The sequence below is a fragment of the Schistocerca serialis genome, chromosome 2 (assembly GCF_023864345.2).
Source record: "Schistocerca serialis cubense isolate TAMUIC-IGC-003099 chromosome 2, iqSchSeri2.2, whole genome shotgun sequence".
Classification (NCBI taxonomy): Eukaryota; Metazoa; Arthropoda; class Insecta; order Orthoptera; family Acrididae; genus Schistocerca; species Schistocerca serialis.
Window position 1 is genome coordinate 822,802,817 of NC_064639.1, and position 13,616 is coordinate 822,816,432.

At 44.6% G+C, this 13,616-nt stretch overlaps 1 non-coding gene across 1 annotated transcript; it reads left to right on the forward strand.

The window, feature by feature from the left end:
* The first annotated feature begins 769 nt into the window (after positions 1 to 769).
* Positions 770 to 844, forward strand: Trnat-ugu (transfer RNA threonine (anticodon UGU)). Its single transcript has one exon. It is a non-coding gene; the product is annotated as a tRNA-Thr (tRNA).
* Positions 845 to 13,616: the final 12,772 nt, after the last annotated feature.

Below are 13,616 nucleotides of genomic sequence, written 5' to 3' on the forward strand. Positions count from 1 at the left end.
TTTAGTAAAGTATCTCCCACACAACACTTTGCAAGTCACTGTGTTCCATTGACAGGAAATCTTTCTATTCTAAACAGCACAACTAGCAGTTCAGAGGCTACTTCTACGGTACGTTCGTACCAAATTGTCTTTCCCCATGACTACTAATAATCAAATAAATGTTTGAAATGATAATTAAATGGACACCCTAGCTGCGAGCAGGCGTTGATACACTTCATTGGGGACATGTTGAAAATGTGTGCCCCCACCGGGACTCGAACCCGGGATCTCCTGCTTACATGCTCTATCCATCTGAGCCACCGCGGGCATAGAGGATACCGCGTCTGCAGGGACTTATCCCTTGCACGCTCCCAGTGAGAACCACATTCCCAACATGTCCACAACACTACATTCGTAGTGCGCCTAATTTTCAACATGTCCCCAATGAAGTGGATCAACGCCTGCTAGCAGCTAGGATGTCCATTTAATTATCATTTCATTTCTAGCAAAGCTGCATGGTCATTGACGGTAACTGTTCTTCCGGGAACAGATCCTACCGTCATATATAGTTAAAAATATATGGGTTCCCGGCCTTTGACCTTCTTGTGTGAATGCACACGCTATGCCCGAACTCGTACGGGACTTGGTAGATTAATCTGCCACGAGTAATGAGTATGATGGGCAAACATCTATTAGGCGCACTACGAAAGTAGTGTTGTGGACATGTTGGGAATGTGGTTCTCACGGGGAGCGTGCAAGGGTAAGTCCCTGCAGACGCACTATCCTCTATGCCCGCGGTGGCTCAGATGGATAGAGCGTCTGCCATGTAAGTAGGAGATCCCGGGTTCGAGTCCCGGTCGGGGCACACATTTTCAACATGTCCCAAATGAAGTGTATCAACGCCTGCTCGCAGCTAGGGTGTCCATTTAATTATCATTTCATTTCTAGCAAAGCTGCATGGTCATTGACGGTAACTGTTCTTTCGGGAACAGATCCTACCGTCATATATAGTTAAAAATAAATGTTTGAAATAAATGCTCGCCACAAAAGTGGAAATAATAGTCACCACTTGCCACGCGGATTTGTAATTATCACGGACGGCAAACAAACAATTACTTTAGCGAAATTTAAGCGAACCATGACGGTGTACGTCCCCCGTGAGCTGACTATCAGTTATTACAGAAAATACGCGATTTGTCACAGTCCGTCTCTGACGTCATCCGAGGCAGAGCGCAATCTGGCGTTTAACAGACGCGGCTCTTACAGTGGCTGAGTGCGAAGTGAACCTTTTTTCTGCCTCTCGAGCTGTATTTATACAGGGTGGTTCACTGATCGTGACCGGGCCAAATAACCCACGAAATAAGCGTCAAGCGAAAAAACTACAAAGACCGAGACTTGTCTACCTTGAAGGGGGAAACCAGGTGGCGCTATGGTTGGCCAATTAGATGGCGCTGCCATAGGTCAAACGGATATCAACTGATTTTATTTAAATAGGAACCCCTATTTTTTTATTAGATATTCGTGTAGTACGTAAAGAAATATGAATGTATTAGTTGGACCACTTTTTTCGCTTTGTGATAGATGGCGCTGTAATAGTCACAAACATATGACACATATTTTAGATGAACAGTTAGTAACAGGTAGGTACGTTTGAACATTTTATTTCGGTTGTTCCAATGTGATACATGTACCTTTGTGAACTTATCGTTTCTGATAATGCATGCTGTTACAGAGTGATTACCTGTAAATACTACATTAATGCAATAAATGCTCAAAATGATGTCCGTCAACCTCAATGCATTTGGCTGTACGTGTAACGACATTCCTCTCAACAGCGAGTAGTTCGCCTTCCGTAATGGTCGCACATGCATTGACAACGCGCTGACGCATGTTGTCAGGTGTTGTCGGTGGATCACGATAACAAATATCCTTCAAATTTCCCCACCGAAAAAAATCCGACGCCGGCCAGAGTGGCCGAGCGGTTCTAGGAGCTACAGTCTGGAACCGCGCGACCGCTACGATTGCAGGTTCGAATCCTGCCTCGGGCATGGTTGTGTGTGATGTCCTTAGGTTAGTTAGGTTTACCAAGTTCTAAGTTCTAGGGGACTGATGACCTCAGAAGTTTAGTCCCATAGTGCTCAGAGCCATTTGAACCATTTGAAAGAAATCCGGGGACGTCAGATCCGGTGAACGTGGGGCCATGGTATAGTGCTTCGACGACCAGTTCACCTGTCATGAAATGTCCAACCGCACGCGACCTATGTGCCGGACATCCATCATGTTGGAAGTACATCCCCATTCTGTCATGCAGTGAAACATCTTGTAGTAACATCGGTAGAACATTACGTAGGAAATCAGCATACACTGCACCATTTAGATTGCTATCGATAAAATGGGGGCCAATTATCATTCCTCCCATAACACCGCACCATACATTAACCCGCCAAGGTCGCTGATGTTCCACTTGTCGCAGCCACCGTGGATTTTCCGTTGCCCAGTATTGCATATTATGCCGGTTTAGGTTACCGCTGTTGGTGAATGACGCTTCGTCTCTAAATAGAACGCGTGCAAAAAATCTTTCATCGTCCCGTAATTTCTCTTGTGCACAGTGGCAGAACAGTGCACCACGTCCAAAGTCGTCGCCATGCAATTACTGGTGCATAGAAATATGGCACGGGTGCAATCGATGTTGATTCTCAACACCGAAGTTTTTGAGATTCCCGATTCTCGCGCAATTTGTCTGGTACTGATGTGCGGATTAACCGCGCCAGCAGCTAAAACACGTACTTGGGCATCATCATTTCTTGCAGGTCGTGGTTGACGTTTCACATGTGGGTGAACACTTCCTGTTTCCTTAAATAACGTAACTATCCGGCGTATGGTCCGGACGCTTGGATGATGTCGTCCAGGATACCGAGCAGCATACACAGCACACGCCCGTTGGGCATTTTGATCACAATAGTCATACATCAACACGATATCGACCTTCTGTGCAATTGGTAAACGGTCCATTTTAACACGGGCAATGTATCACGAAGTAAATACCGTCCGCACTGGCGGAATGTTACGTGATACCACGTACTTTTACATTTGTGACTATTACAGTGCCATCTATCACAAAACGAAAAAGTGGTCCAACTAAAACATTCATATTTCTTTACGCACTACACGAATATCTAATAAAAAGGGGGGCTCCTATTTAAAAAAAAAAACGCAGTTGATATCCGTTTGACCTATGGCAGCGCCATCTAGCTGGCCAACCGTAGCGCCATCTGGTTTCCCCCTTCAAGCAAGACGAGTTTCGTTCTCTGTAGTTTTTTCGTTTGATGCTTATTTCGTGAGATATTTGGCCCGGTCACTATCAATGGACCACCCTGTACATGTGCCGCAGCGGACGGCCAAGGGAATATCTGTTGTTATCAGCCTTATACCCACGGCAGCAGCCTCTGAACGACCGCTTTCTCGGACACATAATCTTGAATAACGAAGTTATAAATTAATTTAGAATCTTCTTAATTTTTACATGTATTCTGGTAAGTCGGTTGAAATCACAGAAAAGTTTCAGCTTGCTTGAATAAAAACTTTGCCTTCTAGAATTTTTATAGTGGAACTAACGGTAGTTGTTACCTCCGAACTATAACTATAGAACTTGTATTGGCTGTTATTAATACTACAATTCTGAAATTTGTTATAGCTCTATTATTCAGTAGGTTTTATCATATGCTGTAACCAAAATTTTCCATCGTTAAAATTACAGGTACTTAATCTACTACAAATGGGTATATTTTAGTTACAAATTTGGTTTTCCTTAAATTACTCAAAAATTATAAGAGGTAGCTTAACGTGGTTCAAATGGCTCAGAGCACTATGGGACTTAACATCTATGGTCATCAGTCCCCTAGACTTAGAACTACTTAAACCTAACTAATCTAAGGACATCACACACATCCGTGCCCGAGGCAGGATTCGAACCTGCGACCGTAGCAGTCGCGCGGTTCCGGACTGAGCGCCTAGAACCGTTAGACCACCCCGGCCGGCCTTAACGTGGTCTCTTAGTTATTATTTTTAGGGTGGACTGATGCGTAAAACAAATTTTTACGTTTGCGAGTCCAATATTTAGCGCCATCATGTTTTCTTAAAAACGTGGATTCCGGTTGTGATTTTTATTCTTTTGCTTTGAAACTTGTACCACTTATTTATGACATCCATAGGCATATTCTGAAGAAATTCTGGCTTTGTAGCTTTTTTATTTGGTGCCCCTTTTTTTGTTGAAATTGTATTTTTATGGAAACTATTCATTTAATTACTTTAAGACGTGACTTTTAAAACGTAATTACAATAAAATATATGTAGACAAAGTTTGAATATGAAATTTTGACTTTTAATTTTATACTTACTTATGGCGCAATACTAGCGCGTTACACGCAGTCGCGTTAAGGTGACGTGGCGCCACCAGCAGTGAATTGAGGTAAGTCCCGGCACACTCGCTCGCATCTTGTATCTCACACACGATACAGCACTTGTTTCGCTTCACGCTGACCTACACAGTGTAGGTGCGCCGACTCCAGCGTAGCATCAGCTCGACAAGACTCGGAGAGAACAGCGTCTGATACGAAGGCGACAGCCATGTGGACTGTCGAAATATTGTGTCAATTTTTCTTGCGGTTCCGGCTAGAAACCCGAGAAGAGTATCACAAGTTATTCCCCTGGGAAAGCTTATAAAGTCACATTAATGTAACTGATAACATCATAGTTATTTTTTTGTAATCAACTTCTACAGTCATTAATATCTCGGGTTGGTATAACAAGTGTTAAAACGACCGAAATGTCTGGGTCCCGCCGCTCCGTCACAGAGATAGGTAAGTGCTTTTTGTGGTAACTTGTTCATGGTGTGCCTGGTAGACAGGTTTCTTTTACGGTCTCCTCTCCGTTTAATAAGGCGGACCCGTATTGGAAACGCAACAAGAATACAGTTCCTCTGGCGCCCGAAGCAAAACTCGTCTCTTGTTTCCATTTTGTGTAGTGGCGCCATAAGTCTTTCGATAGAGATGCAACCGGAGATGAAAATACGGAACGGAGCTCAGTGGCGCAGATGGGAAGAAAGAGAGAGAGAGAGAGAGAGAGAGAGAGAGAGAGAGAGAGAGAGAGAGAGAGCTTGTTTTGGACAAGGCAGGAGGAAGATATAAACCACAGTGGAGGGTTCAGTGGCAGCAGCTGGTCTTGTTCTTTTAATGAGAAACGTCAGCCATGCGAAGCGATCTGCTGGAAATTTGCTGCTGTTGTGATTCTGCGCTGTACATACGCAATAGGGCGAGCGACGCTGCGTCGAATCCGAGATGCTAGTGTTCTGCATTTCAATAGTAACTGCTGCGCACCGGTGAACATTTGACGTCAGCACATTCCACACTGACCCGACACATTGCCAGAAGATGACAGGTAAATAATTTAAAGTCCTCGAGAAGCAACAAATTTTTAAGTTAAACAAGTTTGTTTGTTTGGTTATCCCCCGCAGCAAGCATATAAATATTTGATTTGTAAGTGAACCAGGAAAAGGCAGTTTCATTTACAAATCAGGTATTTATATGCTTGCTGCGGAGGATGGCCACAGAAACAGACTTGATTAACTTAAAAATGCCGGCCAGGGTGGTCGAGCGGTTCTAGGCGCTACAGTCTGGAACCGCGCGACCGCTACGGTCGCAGGTTCGAATCCTGCCTCGGACATGGATGTGTGTGATGTCCTTAGGTTAGTTAGGTTTAAGTAGTTCTAAGTCCTAGGGGACTGATGACCTCAGAAGTGAAGTCCCATAGTGCTCAGAGCCATTTGAACCATTTTAACAAAAAACTAGATTGCTTCTCGAGGATTGCTTGACTTCGATACAAGGCTGAACGATTCCATAAAATCATTTCTCCGTGGAAACTAACATATTAACATTTGTACCCAATTACTTTATTGTATACGTTTTAATCTCAGATTTACACGTCGTAAAATTCAGCGAATATTCAGCAACAACAGTACATGACATTAAGTGTGTAATGTCTTCTGAGTGCATAAAATAAAGAGATTTATCGTATGTGTCTTCTCTTGTGACACTACGTCTACATCTACGTGATTACTTCGTAAATTATAATTAAATTCCTGGTAGAAGATCCGCCGAACCAGCTTTAAGCTACTTCTCTACCGTGTCATTCTCGAACAGCGCGCTTCCCGTGCAAAATCCGATTTCTCTTCTTTTATTGTGATGATCATTTCCCTCTATGTAGATGGGTCACAACAAAATATTTTCACACTCTGAAGTGAAAGTTGGTGATTGAAATTTCGCGACAAGGTCCCGCGGCAACGAAACACGTCTTTGTTTTAATGATTACCATCCCAAATCACGCATCATATGCGTGGCAATCTCTCCCTTATTTCACGATAATACAAAACGAGCTGCTCTTCTCTGAACTTTTTCGATGTCCTCCGTCAACTTCATCTGCGCGGCTGGCACGTCACGTAGCAATATTCCAGAAGACGTCAGACAAGCGCATCTACATCTACATCCATACTCCGCAAGCCACCTGACGGTGTGTGGCGGACGGTACCCTGAGTACCTCTATCGGCTCTCCGTTCTATTCCAGTCTCGTATTGTTCGTGGAAAGAAGGATTGTCGGTATGCCTCTGTGTGGGCTCTAATCTCTCTGATTTCATCCTCACGATCTCTACATCTACATCTACATCTATACTCCGCGAGCCACCTTACGGTGTGTGGCGGAGGGTACTTATTGTACCACTATCTGATCCCCCCTTCCCTGTTCCATTCACGAATTGTGCGTGGGAAGAACGACTGCTTGTAAGTCTCCGTATTTGCTCTAATTTCTCGGATCTTTTCGTTGTGATCATTACGCGAGATATATGTGGGCGGTAGTAATATGTTGCCCATCTCTTCCCGGAATGTGCTCTCTCGTAATTTCGATAATAAACCCCTCCGTATTGCGTAACGCCTTTCTTGAAGTGTCCGCCACTGGAGCTTGTTCAGCATCTCCGTAACGCTCTCGCGCTGACTAAATGTCCCCATGACGAATCGCGCTGCTTTTCGCTGGATCATGTCTATCTCTTCTATTAATCCAACCTGGTAAGGGTCCCATACTGATGAGCAATACTCAAGAATCGGACGAACAAGCGTTTTGTAAGCTACTTCTTTCGTCGATGAGTCACATTTTCTTAGAATTCTTCCTATGAATCTCAACCTGGCGCCTGCTTTTCCCACTATTTGTTTTATGTGATCATTCCACTTCAGATCGCTCCGGATAGTAACTCCTAAGTATTTTACGGTCGTTACCGCTTCCAATGATTTACCACCTATGGCATAATCGTACTGGAATGGATTTCTGCCCCTATGTATGCGCATTATATTACATTTATCTACGTTTAGGGAAAGCTGCCAGCTGTCGCACCATGCATTAATCCTCTGCAGGTCCTCCTGGAGTACGTACGAGTCTTCTGATGTTGCTACTTTCTTGTAGACAACCGTGTCATCTGCAAATAGTCTCACGGAGCTACCGATGTTGTCAACTAAGTCATTTATGTATATTGTAAACAATAAAGGTCCTATCACGCTTCCCTGCGGTACTCCCGAAATTACCTCTACATCTGCAGATTTTGAACCGTTAAGAATGACATGTTGTGTTCTTTCTTCTAGGAAATCCTGAATCCAATCACAAACCTGGTCCGATATTCCGTAAGCTCGTATTTTTTTCACTAAACGTAAGTGCGGAACCGTATCAAATGCCTTCCTGAAGTCCAGGAATACGGCATCAATCTGCTCGCCAGTGTCTACGGCACTGTGAATTTCTTGGGCAAATAGGGCGAGCTGAGTTTCACATGATCTCTGTTTGCGGAATCCATGTTGGTTATGATGAAGGAGATTTGTATTATCTAAGAACGTCATAATACGAGAACACAAAACATGTTCCATTATTCTACAACAGATTGACGTAAGCGAAATAGGCCTATAATTATTCGCATCTGATTTATGACCCTTCTTGAAAATGGGAACGACCTGCACTTTCTTCCAGTCGCTAGGTACTTTACGTTCTTCCAGCGATCTACGATAAATTGCTGATAGAAAGGGGGCAAGTTCTTTAGCATAATCACTGTAGAATCTTAAGGGTATCTCGTCTGGTCCGGATGCTTTTCCGCTACTAAGTGATAGCAGTTGTTTTTCAATTCCGATATCGTTTATTTCAATATTTTCCATTTTGGCGTCCGTGCGACGGCTGAAGTCAGGGACCGTGTTACGATTTTCCGCAGTGAAACAGTTTCGGAACACTGAATTCAGTATTTCTGCCTTTCTTCGGTCGTCCTCTGTTTCGGTGCCATCGTGGTCAACGAGTGACTGAATAGGGGATTTAGATCCGCTTACCGATTTTACATATGACCAAAACTTTTTAGGGTTCTTGTTTAGATTGTTTGCCAATGTTTTATGTTCGAATTCGTTCAATGCTTCTCTCATTGCTCTCTTTACGCTCTTTTTCGCTTCGTTCAGCTTTTCCTTATCAGCTATGATTCGACTACTCTTAAACCTATGATGAAGCTTTCTTTGTTTCCGTAGTACCTTTCGTACATGATTGTTATACCACGGTGGATCTTTCCCCTCGCTTTGGACCTTAGTCGGTACGAACTTATCTAAGGCGTACTGGACGATGTTTCTGAATTTTTTCCATTTTTGTTCCACATCCTCTTCCTCAGAAATGAACGTTTGATGGTGGTCACTCAGATATTCTGCGATTTGTGCCCTATCACTCTTGTTAAGCAAATATATTTTCCTTCCTTTCTTGGCATTTCTTATTACACTTGTAGTCATTGATGCAACCACTGACTTATGATCACTGATACCCTCTTCTACATTCACGGAGTCGAGAAGTTCCGGTCTATTTGTTGCTATGAGGTCTAAAACGTTAGCTTCACGAGTTGGTTCTCTAACTATCTGCTCGAAGTAATTCTCGGACAAGGCAGTCAGGATAATGTCACAAGAGTCTCTGTCCCTGGCTCCAGTTCTGATTGTGTGACTATCCCATTCTATACCTGGTAGATTGAAGTCTCCCCCTATTACAATAGTATGATCACGAAACTTCTTCACGACGTTCTGCAGGTTCTCTCTGAGGCGCTCAACTACTACGGTTGCTGATGTAGGTGGTCTATAGAAGCATCCGACTATCATATCTGACCCACCTTTGATACTTAACTTAACCCAGATTATTTCACATTCGCATTCGCTAATAACTTCACTGGATATTATTGAATTCTTTACTGCTATAAATACTCCTCCACCATTGGCGTTTATCCTATCCTTGCGGTATATATTCCATTCTGTGTCTAGGATTTCGTTACTGTTCACTTCCGGTTTTAACCAACTTTCCGTTCCTAATACTATATGCGCACTATTTCCTTCAATAAGAGATACTAATTCAGGAACCTTGCCCTGGATACTCCTGCAGTTTACCAATATTACGTTGACTTTTCCTGTTTTTGGTCTCTGAGGACGGACGTTCTTTATCAACGATGATAATGTCCTCTCTGGTAAGCCGTCAGGTATTTTATCGTTTCGCCCAAGGGGGGGTCCCTCTAACCTAAAAAACCCCCGTGTGCACGCCACACGTACTCTGCTACCCTAGTAGCTGCTTCCGGTGTGTAGTGCACGCCTGACCTGTCTAGGGGGGCCCTAAAGTTCTCCACCCAATAACGGAGGTCGATGAATTTGCAACCATTATAGTCGCAGAGTCGTCTGAGCCTCTGGTTTAGACCCTCCACACGGCTCCAAACCAGAGGACCGCGATCGACTCTGGGCACTATGCTGCAGATATTAAGCTCAGCTTGCACTCCGCGTGCGATGCTGGTTGTCTTCACCAAATCAGCCAGCCGCCGGAAGGAACCAAGGATGGCCTCAGAACCCAAGCGGCAGGCGTCATTCGTTCCGACATGTGCTACTATCTGCAGCCGGTCACACCCAGTGCGTTCAATAGCTGCTGGAAGGGCCTCCTCCACATTACGGACGAGACCCCCCGGCAAGCACACCGAGTGCACACTGGCATTCTTCCCCGACCTACCCGCTATTTTCCTGAGGGGCTCCATAACCCGCCTAACGTTGGAGCTCCCTATAACTAATAGGCCCGCCCTCTGTGACTGTCGGGACCATGCCGGAGAATCGGTCACTGGCCCAACAGGCGAGGCATCCTGTGGTGGCTCGGAAACGATGTCGTCACCACTAGGAAGCACCCCGTACCTGTTGGAAAGTGGTAAGGCAGCTGCCACGCGGCCAGATCCCACCTTCGCCTTTCGGCCAGGCACGCGCGAGCCCACCACTGTCCGCCATTCACCCTGGAGTGATGGCTGACCGGTAAGATGCTCACTGCCGGAAGACGCAGCGACATCAAGGGTTCCATGTGATTCCAAGGCCACCGAAATAGGCATAGGTCTCACCACAGTTGCCCCAACGCCACTACGAGCCGACGCCTGCGCCTCGAGCTCGATGAGCCTAACAGACAAAGCCTCCACCTGCCCCCGAAGAGTGGCCAATTCTCCTTGCGTCCGCTCACAACAACCACAGTCCCTACACATGACTATGTTTACCCTACTCTATACGGTGACAAATTCCCAAGATAATCTTCTGATGAGCTACTCTGATAATCAAGAAACACTCACTGAAATACGAGACGCGAAAACTACGCTAGGTTTTCCCAGAAAAACTATTTAAAAGCTAAGCGCAGCAAATAAGTACAAAAACGCTTTATACAAACAGTACTCGCTGCTGCTGGTACTCTCGCTCTGGCTGTCACAAGACAACTCTTCGCGAGATATACGTAGGAGGGAGCAACATACTGCTTGACTCCTCGGTGAAGGTATGTTCTCGAAACTTCAACAAAAGCCCGTACCGAGCTACTGAGCGTCTCTCCTGCAGAGTCTTCCACTGGAGTTTATCTGTCATCTCCGTAACGCTTTCGCGACTACTCAAAAATGGTTCAAATGGCTCCTATGGGACTCAACTGCTGAGGTCATTAGTCCCCTAGAACTTAGAACTAGTGAAACCTAACTAACCTAAGGACATCACAAACATCCATGCCCGAGGCAGGATTCGAACCTGCGACCGTAGCGGTCTTGCGGTTCCAGACTGCAGCGCCTTTAACCGCACGGCCACTTCGGCCGGCTCGCGATTTCTAAATGAACTTGTAACGAAGCGTGCTGCTCTCCGTTGGATCTTCTCTATCTCTTCTATCAACCCTATCTGGTACGGATCCCACACTGCTGAGCAGTATTCAAGCAGTGGGCGAACAAGCGTACTGTAACCTACTTCCTTTGTTTTCGGATTGCATTGCCTTTGGATTCTTCCAATGAATCTCAGTCTGGCATCTGCTTTACCGACGATCAACTTTATATGATCATTCCATTTTAAATCACTCCTAATGCCTACTCCCAGATAATTTATGGAATTAGCTGCTTCCAGTTGCTGACCTGCTATATTGTAGCTAAATAATAAGGGATCTTTCTTTCTATGTATTCGCAGCACATTACACTTGTGTACATTGAGATTCAATTGCCATTCCCTGCACCATGCGTCAATTCGCTGCAGATCCTCTTGCATTTCAGTACAATTCTTCATTGTTACAACCTCTCGATATACCACAGCATCATTCCGCAAAAAGCCTCAGTGAACTTCCGATGTCATCCACAAGGTCATTTATGTATATTGTGAATAGCAACGGTCCTACGACACTCCCCTGCGGCACACTGAAATTATTCTTACTTCGGATGACTTCTCTCCATAGATAATGACATGCTGCGTTCTGTTATCCAGGAACTCTTCAATCCAATCACATAATTGGTCTGATAGTCCATATGCTCTTACTTTGTTCATTAAACGACTGTGGGGAACTGTATCGAACGCCTTGCGGAAGTCAAGAAACACGGCATCTACCTGGGAACCCGTGTCTATGGCCCTCTGAGTCTCGTGGACGAATACCGCGAGCTGGGTTTCACACGATCGTCTTTTTCGAAACCCATGCTGATCCTTACAGATTAGATTTCTAGTCTCCAGAAAAGTCATTATACTCGAACATAATACGTGTTCCAAAATTCTACAACTGATCGACGTTAGAGATATAGGTCTATAGTTCTGCACATCTGTTCGACGTCCCTTGTTGAAAACGGGGATGACCTGTGCCCTTTTCCGATCCTCTGGAACGCTACGCTCTTCTAGAGACCTACGGTACACCGCTGCAAGAAGGGGGGCAAGTTCGCGTACTCTGTGTAAAATCGAACTAGTATCCCATCGGGTCCAGCGGCCTTTCCTCTTTTGAGCGATTTTAATTGTTTCTCTATCCCTCTGTCGTCTATTTCATTATCTACCGTATTGTCATCTGTTCGACAATCTAGAGAAGGAACTATAGTGCAGTCTTCCTCTGTGAAACAGCTTTGGAAAAAGACATTTAGTATTTCGGCCTTCAGTCTGTCATCCTCTGTTTCAGTACCATTTTTGTCACAGAGTGTCCACCTGCCGCTTCGCAGTGTAAGCAGTCTCTGTAGTAGATCTGTTGCATTTTCTAAGTGTACTGTCAATAAATAGCAGTCTACGTGATTGGTCCACATTCGGCGAATCGTAGCTGTAATCCTTAAGTAATTAGTACAGTTTACAGCCTTTAGATTTGTGTGAGTTTTCGTGCAACCGAAATTTAGCGGATTCTTTTTAGCACTCATGTGGATGACTTCATACTATTTATTACTTAGCTCAATTTCCACCTTTCGCACCATCGAGATATCATCTCTAAATCATTTTGCAGTTGGTTTTGATCTTTGTATGACTTTACGAGATTGGAAATGACAGCATCATCTGCAAACAATGTAAGACGTCTGCTCAACTTGTCTCCCAAATAATTTTTTATGTATTAGGAACAGCAGATGGCCTATGAAAATTTATTGGAGAACACCAAATATCACTAACGTTTTCTAGTTGACCTTTTCTTAATTACTACGAGCTGTGACCTTGGTTATAGGATATCACGAATCCAGTCGCAAAGCGGAGACGATATTCCATAGTCTTATAATTTCATTAGTAATCGCTTGTGAGGAATGGTGTGAAAAGCCTTCTCGAAATATAGAAATATGGGAACAATTTGATATCCCTTGTCGATAGTACTCATTTTTACTTCGTGTGATTAAACGGCTAGTGGTGTTTCACAAGAACAATATTCGATATTCTCTGCTGACTATTAGCCAGCCTCTGTGGCCGAGCGGCTCTAGGCGCTTCAAAAATGGTTCAAATGGCTCTGAGCACTATGGGACTTCACTTCTATGGTCATCAGTTCCCTAGAACTTAGAACTACTTAAACCTAACTAACCTAAGGACATCACACAACACCCAGTCATCACGAGGCAGAGAAAATCTCTGACCCCGCCGGGAATCGAACCCGGGAACCGGGGCGCGGGAGGCAAGAACGCTACCGCACGACCACGAGCTGCGGACTCTAGGCGCTTCAGTCCGGAACTGCGCTGCTGCTACGGTCGCAGGTTCGAATCCTACCTCGGGCATGGATGTGTGTGATGTCCTTAGGTTGGATACATTTAAGTAGTTCTAAGTCTAGGGGACTGATGACGTTAGATGTTA